This window comes from Numida meleagris, chromosome Z (genome assembly GCF_002078875.1).
Source record: "Numida meleagris isolate 19003 breed g44 Domestic line chromosome Z, NumMel1.0, whole genome shotgun sequence".
Lineage (NCBI taxonomy): Eukaryota > Metazoa > Chordata > Aves > Galliformes > Numididae > Numida > Numida meleagris.
The window spans coordinates 51557871-51572108 of NC_034438.1; the positions used below are offsets into that span (position 1 = coordinate 51557871).

General features: G+C 45.1%; 1 protein-coding gene and 1 long non-coding RNA gene across 3 annotated transcripts in view; one reads left to right on the plus strand and one right to left on the minus strand.

Annotated features, from left to right (window-relative positions):
- Positions 203–14238, plus strand: part of CLTA (clathrin light chain A) — a 28698-nt gene continuing 14662 nt past the window's right edge. The window contains exon 1 of the mRNA XM_021379800.1: positions 203–291. The gene's annotated coding sequence lies outside the window, so the exon portion shown is untranslated. The remainder of the gene's footprint in view (positions 292–14238) is intronic.
- On the minus strand, positions 10068–13863 carry LOC110389423. 2 transcript variants are annotated; one of them, XR_002433207.1, is made up of 3 exons: positions 13816–13863; positions 12322–12411; positions 10068–10274 (listed from the first exon to the last, which is right to left on the minus strand). It is a non-coding gene; the product is annotated as an uncharacterized LOC110389423 (long non-coding RNA). The 2 variants fall into 2 exon arrangements; XR_002433206.1 differs by having other exon boundaries at positions 12322–12398; positions 13816–13856.

Here is a 14238-nt window from a genome sequence, read left to right on the forward strand (position 1 = left end):
ACAGGAGGAAAACAAAGTGGATTGTTAAGCCTGAGAAACAAGTTTCTGTGTAAATGGAAGCAGATTGTGCAGGTCAGTCACTAACAGGACAGGCCAATGAGCAGTCTGTTTACATTTGTTGCGTGTAGTGGTTTATTTGCCATGCTGGACAATTACATTTTAACTCCAAGAAAGTTGTGATGTGTTTGTGTCAGGAGCTAAACCAGACCAAGGCATGCTGCGTGGACAGAGTCTGTGCAGAGACTGGAGTCCCATTTCTGCCTTCCTCCCATTTTCACTTCACTGCACCTGGTAAGACTACAAAACATTGAATTGCTTATTTACTTGTATTAACTACAGGGTTTTTTTAGTTCTTTTGTTTGCTTGTTTTTAAGTATACATATGTGTATCTTTGGAGAAAAATGATGAATTAACAGAAGAATGATGAAATAACAGAAGAAAGACTTCCTATGTTTGGAGATATCCACACAGTTAGCTACTCCACATTCCTGTTAATCCTCCAGAGCAAATGGTTTGCCCTTCTGTTTTCCTCCAGTGTTTCTTTCACACTATGAAAAATTTAAAAAAAATCCATGAGCCTGTAGAAAAAAACAAACCTGAAAATCTTTTGGCCTTTCAGTTTCACTTGCCATTTTTAAATACTCAGGCGTGGCATAACTGGCACTTATAAAAGATAATGAAACATCAGCCACCTGTCATGGAGCCACCTGCGAAACATCATTTTTCTCTCCTTCCAATGAACATTTGAAGGCTGTTTTGTATTACCCCTGTGATAACTGGAAGCCAAGATTCAGGTGGTGAATTAAGGACAAGTGAGGTAGTTAGGGGTTACCTGAAGCAAGCTGCTGGAGAACTGCAAAGCTTGGTGTTTAGGGAATAGACACGTCCAAAGAAAACCCACCTAGAAGTGAAGAGCTAATATTCTGGATAAGATGGAGGTGATATGGAATTATCACCATTGGAAGGAGCTCAAATTACTGGTTATGCCTGTTCACTTAAGCAATCAAAATCACTGCAAGATAGAGAGGTTCTTGCAGGTCGTTTATGTTGACCCTAATCATGAACCTTCATTTAACCGAAGACCATCCACAGATTTTGCTGAAAGTATTATGCTCTTAGAAAGGAAAACAGGATGCACCAGTGAACTTCTGGTGGTTAAACGCGGTAATGAGGCAGTGAGAATACCAGAAATGTTTCTGCATCCTGGTGAGAGAAAACATGGGACTGCAGTCAGCTTAACAGCTCTGCTGCAAAATTCCTGATATTGTAAAAAGACAACCCCATTCCTACTTTCAGGAAGCAGGACAGAAAAGAAATTCGCAATTTCTTTTTTTTTTTTTTGGGGGGGGGGGGGGAGGAGCGGGGCACATATGTTGGAAAGCTAAGTGTTTCTGATAAGAAAATGTTCTGCATCTTTAAACTCATCATGGTCTTGCTTGCTTTCTCCTTGTGCTCCATCTAATTGTAATGTATTAATTTTGTATGGAAATTTACTCTTCCAGAGAAACTTAAATTGTGATATTTTGATAGGTCATACAGCTTGGTTTTTAACATTTAGATTTCCTGTGACAGCATCAGAGAATGATTGATTGATTGTTTATTTTCATCCTACACAAATGCAAAAACATACGAGGAATTTCAAGAGGTTCAAGAAAGGAGAGAACCATCAGACTGTGATAAGAGAATGGGTTAGAAAACTGATAGAAATGAGGAAAAGGAAACGATTTTCTCCTTAAAAATAACTTCACAGATAAGGTTTGCTGTCTCCAAGGGCCTGAATATCTATGTCATAGTCCTGTCGTTTTGTACGCATCCTAAAAATCTTCAGGGATTTAGCTAGTGCTGATGAATCTGTGACTCAAACTGGCCATACAGAGGCGCCAGAGAAACAATTTTAACCTCAGCGTTAGGACAAAGGCTGCCTCCGAGACCGTCTTACTCCCAAAACATCCTGCGGCAGACATTCAGACACGCTGGCCCACGTTGTGGGCCTCTCTGTGAAGTTCTAATGGAACCGAAAATTTAAATTGCATTTATTATGATTTTGTAGTGCATGTGTTTTTCACAGGGTGAAACTGAATGGGATTTCCAAGACCTTTCCTACACGCATATTAGCACCACCTACTGCCCTCTGCTCCATTCCAAATGTGATAGTGCATTGCCTTCTTGAGGAGTATGGTGCTGCAAGCCATAGTGTAGACTGATTAATTTTAAGGCTGTAAAAATTAACCACCATTTATTAAGCCGCCTCACACTCATTACTGGCTGTACAAAACAACTTGTGAGTGTAGTGTTAGCACAGAATGTATATGCATGTGGAGATTCACAAAGTTCCCCACCAAAATTAGCTGGTTGAAAAAGCAATTCATTAAAAAGTATCCCTTAAAGCAAACCTCTAAAGTACTAGTTCTCACTGAATTTTAATTTTTCCTACAACACTTGCTTATGAGCAAGTATTACTGCAACTAAACAACGTATCTTGCCGTCTAAAGCCCGTTTTCTCCTCAGAGTTCAGTAAGCGCTGTGAGTTCTCCCTACAGAAATAATCACCATCAGCTCCACAGAACAGAGACACATATGCTCCTTGTTGCTGTCACCACTGCTGAAACATACCACACACAGACAGCCTCACTGTGCTCATGTCCACTTTGTGGTCTCCACAAATCTTCAGCAAATGTCAGTTAATGTCAGCGGGTGCCATTTTTTCCACAAGGAGGAATTCAGTGACACACCTTTGCTTCATCTGGACTTCCAGGTCAGACGACATTCTGCCCGACTTCCCCTCAAGCTGCATTGTAAGCCATTGTTCTCAGCTCCTGTGACTATATGCTGTGCAATGCTGGTGGACATTAACTTCCCCAGGGCACATAAGGTGCCTTAACTTGCTGTTTAACTGCTTCTTGGTCCTATTTGTTATGACTAAAGCAGCTTTCCCAGCTCTTATGATGGTACTTCTTCAGTAACCAGAAGCTGACTGAGATGATGTTTAGTCTTGTAGCTTATGTTTTCAGCCTGTGCTTGCATTTTTGAGTTCTTTGGTCTTATCCCACATTTAAGCTACGTATCACAATAAAAACCACCTGGTATTGACTTCCAGTTTGCACTAAAAATTCATGCAAGCTGATGACAATCCTAATAGCCCATGAGCTCCTGTGAAGCTAGCATTAGGTTTCTTACTAACAATGGCAGTATCCTTTTACTGGGACACCAGGCAACAGTCACAGGCTGTATACCTGCTTGCGGTGACAGCAAGAATTTTTTTTCTGCAGATACTGTATTTCAGCACAGCATCTGAACTCCAGACTCCACATAGACCCTGACTACTCAGGATTACCAGCATATCCCTTTTTCTCTGCCCACCTTTCTCTTGCCAATTTAAAAGCAAGCCTCCATATTTTGAATGAGTCTAAGCTTCCTAGCAGCTCAGTCAATTACAGGAATGGATGGATATATCCTGTCGCAATATTTTGTAAATTTTAGATTACTGCGAGCTAGGGAAGAAGAGGAAGACTGAGGCTGGATAAAGAATTTGGAAGGGTTGGCTGGGGTGGTGTGCAGAAGACAACTCTGTGACTAGAAACCAATGTGTAAGGGTAACAGAAGTGCATAGGAACAGATCAACTGAGAAACTAGGGAAAAATGAGAACAAAGACTGAAACTGGCTGATACTGGATCAGTGGGCTAGGGAGAGTGGGAAGAGCCCAAAAGCTGAGAAGCCCAAGAAGCTGAACTAAAGGATGTGGGACAGGGGAACTAGTGCAGGGGCTGGAGGGTAAATAAAAGGAGAGTGGGTCCATGAGAAATGATGCTGGAAACTGCAGCTGAAGAGACTGAATCATGAATACCAAAGTGCTCTTCTGTAATGGGATGTCTAAAGTGAGACAAATGGGATTGGAGGTAAGGAGTCTGCACGAGAAAAAGACAGGAGAGAGATGAAGGACACAGAACTGATGTTGCTAAGCATTCTTTTTTTTTTTTTTCTTTTTTTCTCCTTTTTTTTTCCTTCTTCCACCCTCCATTTCTTTCCAAAAAAGTAATGGTAGGAAAGCTTGTGACCCACCAGAGCACATATAAAAATGATCTTGAATCTAGGCAGAGATGTCTCATTGGCATATTTTCTCTCTCCTTCAGCACAACTGTCTGCTCCTCCTTCAGTTATTTCCTGTGCTGAAGGAGCAGAGGTCTAGAAGTTCCATCCCTGTGCGTATCACTGGAACAGACCACTTTCTGATTTGACAGTGAGCATGACTAGGGCTATGACACAAAGCGCATGATTAGGGCTATAAAAAACTCTGAAGGGGTGCTAGTTTTAAGATTGTATTTTTCTGTTATTTTTGCCTCTTTCACCACACTTATTGTAGAATGGTCAGCAAAATATACGTATACTCCCCTCCTTGAAAGGAATCTTGCCACAGGTTGTACCAGATGAAGTGGAGATGACTGTCCTTAGGTGTGTATGTCATGATGTTTTAGAAGGTAAGAGCATGAGTGATCAAGGCCTTGCGGAAAAAAAAAAAAAGATGGTCCATAAATTGTGTCAGTACTGATTTCTCCAGCCTTTACAGCAGATTTGCTGGGTGATGCTGGGCAAATTATTAAAATAAGCTTTTCACATGTGATTACCTGTTTGGATTCCTCACTTTATGTCTGTATAATATAAGGTATAACAATTTAGTTTATAGGAGTGCTGAATTCATGCAGCTGCAAATCAGCAGAAGTGTGCTGAATTAACACAATGTTTTTTAAAGAGTGCCTAGTATTTGACATTTCTAAACAGGCTTTGGGAATAAATCAGACACTTTCCACTCATATCTCACCATACTTCAGTTCTACCTTGCAAAATGGAGCAGGGTGGAATACACAGTCTGTAAACTGAGGGCAGAGAGGGGAGTAATAATTCTCATTTTGGAAAGAGGCATGTGAAAGCAAACTACTACTTTGAAAATCCTCCAAGAACTTGTGAAAGGCACAAGCAAGAGCCACATGAGAGAAATGAAAGCATATCTTGTCAGAGCAGTGTTTGAAAAGTATGTGGTATAGAAGGCCTGGGATGACAGAAAAAAAAGTGAGAAAAAACTTAGAAATATTTAGTGTCAGGGCCCAGTTGCCCCATTTCAGAGCAGTCCTGCTGCAGTGGCACTGTAGCAGCGCTGAGACCCTTACCAATAGGCTGAAAACCCAGCTGGATCTCATACCTGCCACATCACTGCAACCTACTTCTCTCAACATTTGACTTTGCGGTGTGTGAAGGTAGATTCTAAAGAAATGGTAACAGCAGCATGGGAGGCCTCCAGGCCCAGCAGAGGTCAGACCTCTCCTATGCTCAGTGCAGATGACGGTATTGATAGCGACACGGAGACTTTTCTGTAATTTTATTGCTTTCCTCCATCTGACAGAGTTAGAGCCCCGGGGGGCTGGCTGTGCCCCAGCTGCAGGCCCAGCCCTCTTCTCACCAGCTGCTGGGGCGGTGTCCTAGTGTTGCCAGTGGGGTGGCCTCTTGGCAGGCGGTGCAGCAGCCTCCGAGGTGTGGGCCCTTCTCTTCGGGGCTCGCTGAGGTGCCCTATGTGGGTGCTGCCCGACGGTGCTGGCAGTTGAGGGACCTGGCACGGCCTCCCCCGGCTCCTCCCGGGCTGCTGCTTGGGCCAACAGCACTGGAGCCGGGATGGATGGGGGCTGTCCGGGAGCCTCCCTACGGGCAGCGGTGGAGGGGACAGGGAGCTCCTCCACGCTGGCTTCCCCAGTGCTGCTGAAGGGCTGTAGGCCAGGGTCGGGAGTTTGTTCTGGGGGTGCAGCTGTGCCAGGGGCGGCTGCGGGGCTGCCCTCCTGCCCCGTGGCAGGATGGCGGGGCCCCAGGCCCAGCGGGTGTTGCACCTCCCCAATGCCCAGCCGTGCAGCTTGGACAATGAGCCGCCGCACAAAGCTGGTGGCCTGGCTTTGCAGGGAGCTGGAAAGCCACAGGGTCAGCACTCCCTCGTCCAGGCCAAATAAACACAGGCCAGAGATGACCAGGCGATGTGTTAGGAAGGCTGCCCTGCCATCAGCCCCAAAGAGCTGCCTCAGCTCCTGTCGCAGCCAGGGCAGCAGGGGCCTGAGCACAGGTGGGTGCAGGCACTGATGGGCACCTGGATGGGCGCCGCCTGCATTTGGTGCTGGGGAGCTCTCCTGGCCCGCGCGCGCCGTCTGACGACAAACTCTTCAAAGCTGTCGTCCGCACGCACCGAGTGCAAGATGGACCTCACCCTGCGCTTGCACAGGGGGCACTTGGGCCTGGTCTCAACCCACCGACGGGTGCAGCCAAAGCAAAGCTGGTGCAGGCATGGCATGACGTGGCTGACATCATCCATAGTGTCCAGGCAAATGGGGCAGTGACGATCCAGCTCGGTGGCCATGCTCTCCAGCTGCTGTGGTGGGCAGGAGAGCGCAGGGGATGAGGGGCTGCTCCTCACACCGCTGCTGCAGCAGCAGGGGTCACGCTGGGAAAGGAAGAGAGGCGACGGTCACTTGCTGACCCTGGCAGGGAAGGAACAAGTGCCCGGGTCCCTCAGGAAGGAGACCCTCCCAGCTGCCCAGGGTGAGGTGTGCCCTTACCGGTTCCCTTTGCTGCCGCGGCCTCCTTGGATGCCCCGGCTGCCTGAGCCAGGCAGGGCCGGGAAGAAACTTCAGTGGCTCCGGGGACGAGCACTGAGAGTGGCTGTCAGCAGCTCCCAGAGCACGAGACCAGCACCAAGGCTATCCTTGCTGCTCGCTCCAGACCTCACAGACACGCTCGGCAGAAGTGCAGGCGCAAGCCAGAGTGAGACTCCGGGCCTGGCTACAAGCAGTGAGGGCCAAGAGGTCACAATCCACTGCTGCGTATGTCACTATCTGTGATGCGGGGACATCGTTGTCAGGGACGTCACGGTGGGCACTGTCACCTGCAGCGCTCCAACCCCAGGAATCGCATCCAGGTTTTCCGCAGAGCCTCTGCCCTTTCCATTCCCTACATTGTGTCTGCTGGCGCATCACTTTCTTGACATGATTTTCCACTGCCTGCTCAGTGACGGTTTCATCTTGCAGCCGGTGGGCTGTCATAAGTCAACCCTGGATCCTTCCCAGTGTTTGTACGTTTTAGCCACAAGTTTTCACCAACTTGCCTTCTACCCCGTTGTGAGAGGCACATCTGGAATCTGGACCCAGTTTCTTTTCTCCAGCAGATCACAAGGCACAGTGGACAACAGCTTCAGGTCCTCTCGTTCTGACACAGAATTCAGGCTTCCAGGACCTTGGGCAGAAATTCTTGTGCACCATTGCTCTTGAGGGAGAAACTCATTTGGCCTGTTCTTCATGGACAATTGGCGTTAAAATGAGGTGGAATGAGCATGGAGGGTGGAGGCTGAGATCAACGCCACCTGTTTCAGAAAGGCGTCTGGCATTCTGGAGCCAGATGGAATTCATGTGAGGGCTGGCAAAGATGAGAGAGTCTGAGAAACTTCACCTAGTCGTATTTCTGTTCACCACTCAAACATAGTTGTAAGTACCAAGAGGCAGTGCAAAGTATTCTAGCTGATACTCTTCTCTTGGTCTACATGCTTGAGTCCCTCTCTCCTGGCCTCTAGTTTGGCTTCTTCCTGCGTAGCCTTACCATATCCTAATATCTCCTGGGGAAAATAACTCACGCAGGTAGACGCCTTAATACATACAGGATGCATTTTCTTCTGGAATTTACTTAATAAATGTATTTCCCTGGGACACCATCATGCACAATCATAGAACTGTAGAATCATTTGAGTTGGAAGGGGGACCCTGAAAGGTCATCTAGCCAACTCTCCTGCAGTGAACAGGGACTTCTACAGCTAGATCAGGTTGCTCAGAGCCTGTTCAAGCATGACCTTGAATGTATCCAGAGATTCCATGTGGCATCCACCACCCCTGTGGGCAACCAGTTCCAGTGTGTCACCACTCCTAGTGTAAAAAACTTCTTTATAACCAATGTGAATCTCTCCTCTTTTAGTTTGAAACCATTTTCCCCTGTCCTATCAGAACACTTTCTTGACATGATTTTCCACTGCCCGCTCAGTGATGGTTTCATCTTCTTCAATCGTTTTTTTAACCTCCTGGCCCACCAGATCAAAGATGGCTTCTGGAGCATATCCCTTAGGCTCTCCCACTTTCACTGTCAGCATGTCAAGTGTCAGTACGGCACCTTCAGGAATTGTCACTTTTGCCACAACAGACTTCCCCAGCTACAAAGGAGAAAATAAAAAGAATGTTTCAGGCAAACACAATCCTCGGCACAGAATACCAGGAGAGGATAAAAAAAATTATACAGCTACTTGGGAAGGGGTTGCCCACCCTGTTGCTTAACTTCTTCTCCATAAGAAGTTCAAGTTAGCATGGAAATGTTCACCGTAACAAGGCTGATGGGAAAATCTAAATCCTTTCTGAAATCAGACAGCGTCTCACTGGCATCTCCTAGTTTCAGAATGGAGGGAATCTGAGTAGACTGACTAGCATTCCAGCCTCCTGTAAACACAGCTCACGCATTCATACAAATTTACCACTCAACAGGGTTAATCACTGAGGGACATACATAAAACTCCACTGAACTAAAAACTGACAGTGTTATGCTTCGGTAAAAATAGTTACTGGCTGCCAGAAATAGCATGTGATAAGAAATGGCAGGTCTGCATTAAAGTTACAGTGCAATAAGCGCGGTGCGCGTGCTGCTCCATAGCAGTGGAAAATTTGTTAGAGTGCGGAGGGTAAACACTACTGCAAAAACTCATATAAGGCTCATGTAAGGGCCAGCCACTGAAGGGAGAGCATCTCTGGGACCTTGGCTGTGTGGCCAGAAAGCCCCTTCACCACTTGAGCAAGTTCCATTCTTCCTTCTGTATATGACTATGGGCCTACCTGCAAATATTTTGTTTGATATTGCCAAGAGCCTGTCAGAAACAATTTTTTTTTTTCATGAACAGAACAAATTTGAATCAAATCTGTAGTACAATGTTATGACTGATGTCCAGAAAACTTGATGGAAAACAGTTTGATCAATGTCATTTTTGTTTAAATGCTGCTGAAGGGAAAGTTTTAACTGAATGGTCAGTTGATCATGTACCTTCAAGGGGTGGCAGAATTCACAGTTTCTGCTGTAAGCTAAACAGGTCCTTTCAGTTATATCAGAGGAGGTAAGGGTTAGGTTTTACAACAGAAAAATAGGGGGTTACTACCTGCACAGTTGCTGTCTGTTTGATCAGACATGCTAGGAAATTAGTCTCTGTGGTAAACTACTTTTCTCCCACGTCAGCCATGCCAGGCAGGCTGACATGTATTCTTTTGGTTGGAAGACTGTGATATGCAGGGCATTCTACAAAGACAAGAAAATGTGAAGTCAGACATATGGATCATTGCTTTGAATCAGGACTTCTGTGTCGACTTTCACTGGTGAGTTGTCCAAAAGATTTTTCTGTGTAATAGTCCTTGAAGTAGAATGATGAAATGGATCTCAGACTGGTTTAGGTTGGAAGGGTCTTTAAATATCATCCAGACCAACCCCCTTGCCATCGGCAGGGACAAAAGATTATTTGGATATCAAGTTGCAGAAAAAGAAGGAAAAGAAAATCCATAAATGTGGTCATGCTGCTACCAAATACCTGCACCTTAGATGCAGTACAGGAGAGACACTTGCTCTCCTCCAGTCCTAAAGAACTCTCCCATGGCATTTCAAAGACAAGTGAGAGTAGCCTCACAATGACATCAGCTTCCTTGTTAGTGTGGATGCCAGAGGAGAGCTGCTTAAACAAATTTTATACACCAGGGGTTTGAGGCTTCTTACAGTCTTCAGCTGTTCTACATTGGTCAGATTTTTTTCCTCATGTTAATGAGACTTTTACCTGAGAAGCATCTTTCATGTTGAAGGCTGAGAGAGCTAGAACTACTTAGTCAGGACAAGTGACGGTTCAGGGAGATCTTACCAATGTGTATAAGTGCCTGATGGGAGTAAATGAAGAAGCAGACAGGCTTTTCTTTGCACAGCACACTGATAGGACAATAGTCATTAGGAGCAAATTTAAAAAAATAAATTCAAGTTGAGCACATAAAAAAACCTTTATTTACCATGAAGATAGTCAGACACTCAAACAGGTTGCCTGGAAAATCTGTGCAGTCCTGCACGGTCCTGCCAACAACATATTCTTGTTGATACTGCTTAAGCAAGCATATTGGAATAGACAGTCTCAGGAGGTCTCCTCTTAACTAAGTAATTCTTAGATTCTGTGATTTGTTTGCCGCTTCTTCTGATGGGAAAAACAAACAAACAAAAAAAACCAATGACATTCTTAATGTCTAATTCCTTTCCAAAACATCTAAATAGCCCCAGTCAATCCATTCAAAACAGAGCCTTATAACTCATGTTCCCCAGAGTTTACTCTCAAGGCATTCATTCTTCTGTCATTCGTATGATTTCTCATATCTCATCCCCATCATTGCAAACATGCTTCTTTATACCATTTCTTGTTAGTTGTAGCTGTAACTGCCTTAGTCAGGTGTAGCAATAAGCAGGACTAACGCGATGGAAATAGCATTACAAAAGGTGGAAGGAAAATACAGCGCTCACCCAGATTGGAAGATTTGGGGCTTGCAGGAAAAGACTCCCACCAAGGAGGGATCTCCAGGAAGAGATCCTTCCTCAGGGGCAGTCAGCCCTTAAAGGAGGCCTAAGAGGGTGCAGCCAGGCTCCACCCCTTCTGGTCACACAGGTGAATTGCCTTCACCTGTGCTCCCAGGGCTGACTGGGTCTTTCCTCCAGGTGCTCAATCAGTGGTTCAGGCCATGACTCAGCGGTTCCCATACATCAGGTGTGTGCTCAGTGATCTCTGCGCATTTGCTTTGAGAGAACTTGCAGGCTGATGTTAAATGATGTGCAGGATAGCTGCTGTGAAGGAGAAAGATGCTGTAAGCTTCCTGTGCCTCTCAAGCCAGTTCTTTTTGGCTCCTTTAACTTGTGGGCAAGTAGCAAGCAAAATATTAGGTTCCTTTTCACAGAAAAAAACATTTTTTTTTCTAACTCTTATCTGTAGCTTGATGGTGAGAAATCTTTTCATCAATTTTTGGGGACCAGACTCTAGCCAATATGTGTCCTTCCTTTCTAATTGTTGAAACTATCAGCTCCTGTGCAATAAGACTCTAGTTAGAGAAAATTTCAGAGATGTGGTACATGTCCAGATGTCAGCTAGACTATGCCTGTCTCATTTGCATGCTGAATGAGTTAAGAGGGAGCTGAAAGTACTTGCATTTAAATTTTCTGCTCTAGAAACATCTGTTCTACTAAATCTCTTATTTCTTAAATCAAAACCATTCTAAGATTCCAATACTCTGTTGAAATGATTTCCGTAATGTTGGAAGTACCTAACTGCTGTCATATTTCGGTAAATGCTTGAAAACATCTTTTTAGAGTTACTTTAAAAATAGAGCTCAGTATTTTTAGAAAGGAGAATTATATATCATTCTGTTACAAAGAATGGGGAGAAACTGCACTATCCTTAAAGTCATTTGTAGTCTGATTGCCATTTAGTCTTTCCATTAAGTGTTATTTGTATAATATTCCTGTACCAGTCTCCCTGGCACATCAGTCACCATGGATGAATTTCAAAGGGCACTATTGTTATAGTCTGTAGTCTATGATGTGACATCTGCCTTTATAAAACAAATGTATCTCGACTTCTTTTGCAGGCTAAGAGAGCAGGAACAAAATAATAGTTTTGAAAGTGCAAAAATATTTCAGGATGTACCTGAATTATAGATAGTGTACGAATTTTGTAATTCGTCATCAAAGTATATCTAATAACCCACTACATTTTTCTTTGCCTCTAAAGCCAGTAACGTTAAGTTACCCTTTCTGATTTAACTCAGATAATTTTACTGGGCCATTTGCAAGCTCAAAATTTTGTTTATGTTTCATCCTTTTTCCTTGTCTTGCAATTGTAAGACAAGCAAGTATGCAGATTTACTTTTCATTTGAAATCACCATATTCTCTTTGTACTAGTGGCATTAAGTCATCGGGATCCCCTGCAGGGCTAAGAAAGACTGAATGAGCAAAAGAGAAACTTGCTAAGTTTGTATCCCAAATTCACTCAAGTGCTTGAAGAGGAACACTAAGACTATTCTACTTTTTTTTGTGCGTGAGTGTAAAAGGGAAGAAGAGTGATTAAGATGTACGCGGGAGTGTGCTTTCAGAAGAAATTAAGGGACAAGGCCATTAAGTTTCAGTGTGAGCATGGCATGTGCTTCATGAGGGAGCTTCAGTTTTACAGTCTTCTGTTATGAATGAAGGATCTACTTACTGCCGTTACTCTTTATTTCTTCACTTTCATGTGGCTGCTGGAGATTCATTCAAATAAGTGACATAGTTCTGTTCTTCCTAGAAGATAAAACTGAGAGAAGTTCAGCTTACTGCCGTGCTAGATTCTGAGCTTTCACTGGAGAAACCAGGAATGTTTTAACTGATTAAGCAAGGTGCAGGGAATCATGTATGACCAGTTTGTACCACCCTCCTAGCAAAATGTAACTGAAGGTGGCACAAAACGTACCTCCACATGCAGTTTATCTCACCTTGTCTAATTCATGTAGGCAAAAACTGACTTCCAGGAATGTTTTTCTCTGTATTTGACCACCTTCAGAACCATGTTGGAATGGGACTACAAGGTAGGCCTGGATGGCTTACCTCTAATGTACTGTGACACACATGGACTTACAGGCAGCACCTAAGTGGAGGCAGAGGCCTTGCCACGGACCTTAGTAGAATATCTGTGTGATTTAGACAGCATTACTGCCCAAATACATACCTTTCCAACCAAGAAACCTAACACATGGTATGGCCATAAGTTAAGCTTTCAGCTGCCAGAAAGAAAACACACAACTCCACAGCACCACACACGGACGCTTCCACTGGCTCCTTCTTGCAGCACCTGGCGGCCCATGTGCAGGCAGGGGACTGACACCAAGAAACTTCTCCGGGGCAGTGTCATGGTGCCAGGCCTGCTGGCTTTTGGGAAGTATATGGACAACACCCTCAGGCATAGGGTTTGGATTTTGTGTGGCCCTGTGAGTTGGATTGTGAGCCAGCAGCTGGACTGTATGGTCCTGGAGGAGGCTTATGGAAGTCTTGATTGTTCTCTCCAATTCCATGAAAGGAGGTTGTGGATTGGTGGGAGTTGGCCTCTTCCCCCAGGTAACAGTGATAGCATGAGAGGGAATGGCCTCAGGTTGCATGAGGGAGGGTTCAGGTTGGATATGAGGAAAATGTCTACTCAGAAGGAGTGGTGAGGCACTGGCACATGCTGCCCGGGGAGGTGGTGGAGTCACCATCGCCGGAGGTGTTCAAGAGCCGTGCGGATGTGGCACTGAGGGACATGGTTATTGGGCATGGTGGGGGTGGGCTGATGGTTGGACTCTGTAATCTCAGAGGTCTTTTCTGGCCTTAATGGTTCTGTGGTTTAGTGGCAGACTTGGCCGTGCTTGGTTTACACTGGGACTTCTCAGAGGTCTCTTCCAACATAAAAGAATGTCAACGGTTTACGGGCGTTAGGCCCGATTCCGTGATGAAGGGGACAGGGGACCCACGGGCCCACGTCCTGGGAAAAGGGGAAAGGGGAAAAGGGTAGGGAGATGGCCCTGAGAGCAAAGAACAGCGGCAACAATCTGAGGAGAAACAAACTAATTTACTAAATAAAATATTGGAATGCAAAACAATATACTATAATACAATATAATTACAATTTAAGCTGATAAATCCAATACAGAGAGAGAGAATGTCCCAAAATCAAGGTAGGCCTTACTCTACTACCGACGATAAGACGGCTGGAGAGTGAGGTGCTGCCAAGACGAGAGACAGCGGAAAAAGGAACGAGGTCTCGTGATCTGCAAGTTTTTATACTGCGAGCTTTTATCTTTTCCCTCCGGCTGGAAAATGGTAACAAAGGAGCAAAGTGCCGTGGGGAATGTAGTAGTCCTTCTCTTCTGAGAACCAGGTATATTCACTACATGATGTTATGATGTGGAGTACCAATAACCGAAAAATCATAAAACCATGACAAAGATTCTATGATACTAGGACCCCTACGATCGCCAAGTATTCCACGGTTCAGCGGTACTACGAAGCGCCACTGACGGCAGTGACGCAACTCCCTACTGACAAAGTCACGCGACTCTTACAGTCCAGGCGGGCGCCGCGCGCGCCCCACAGCCGAGCCTGCGCGTTC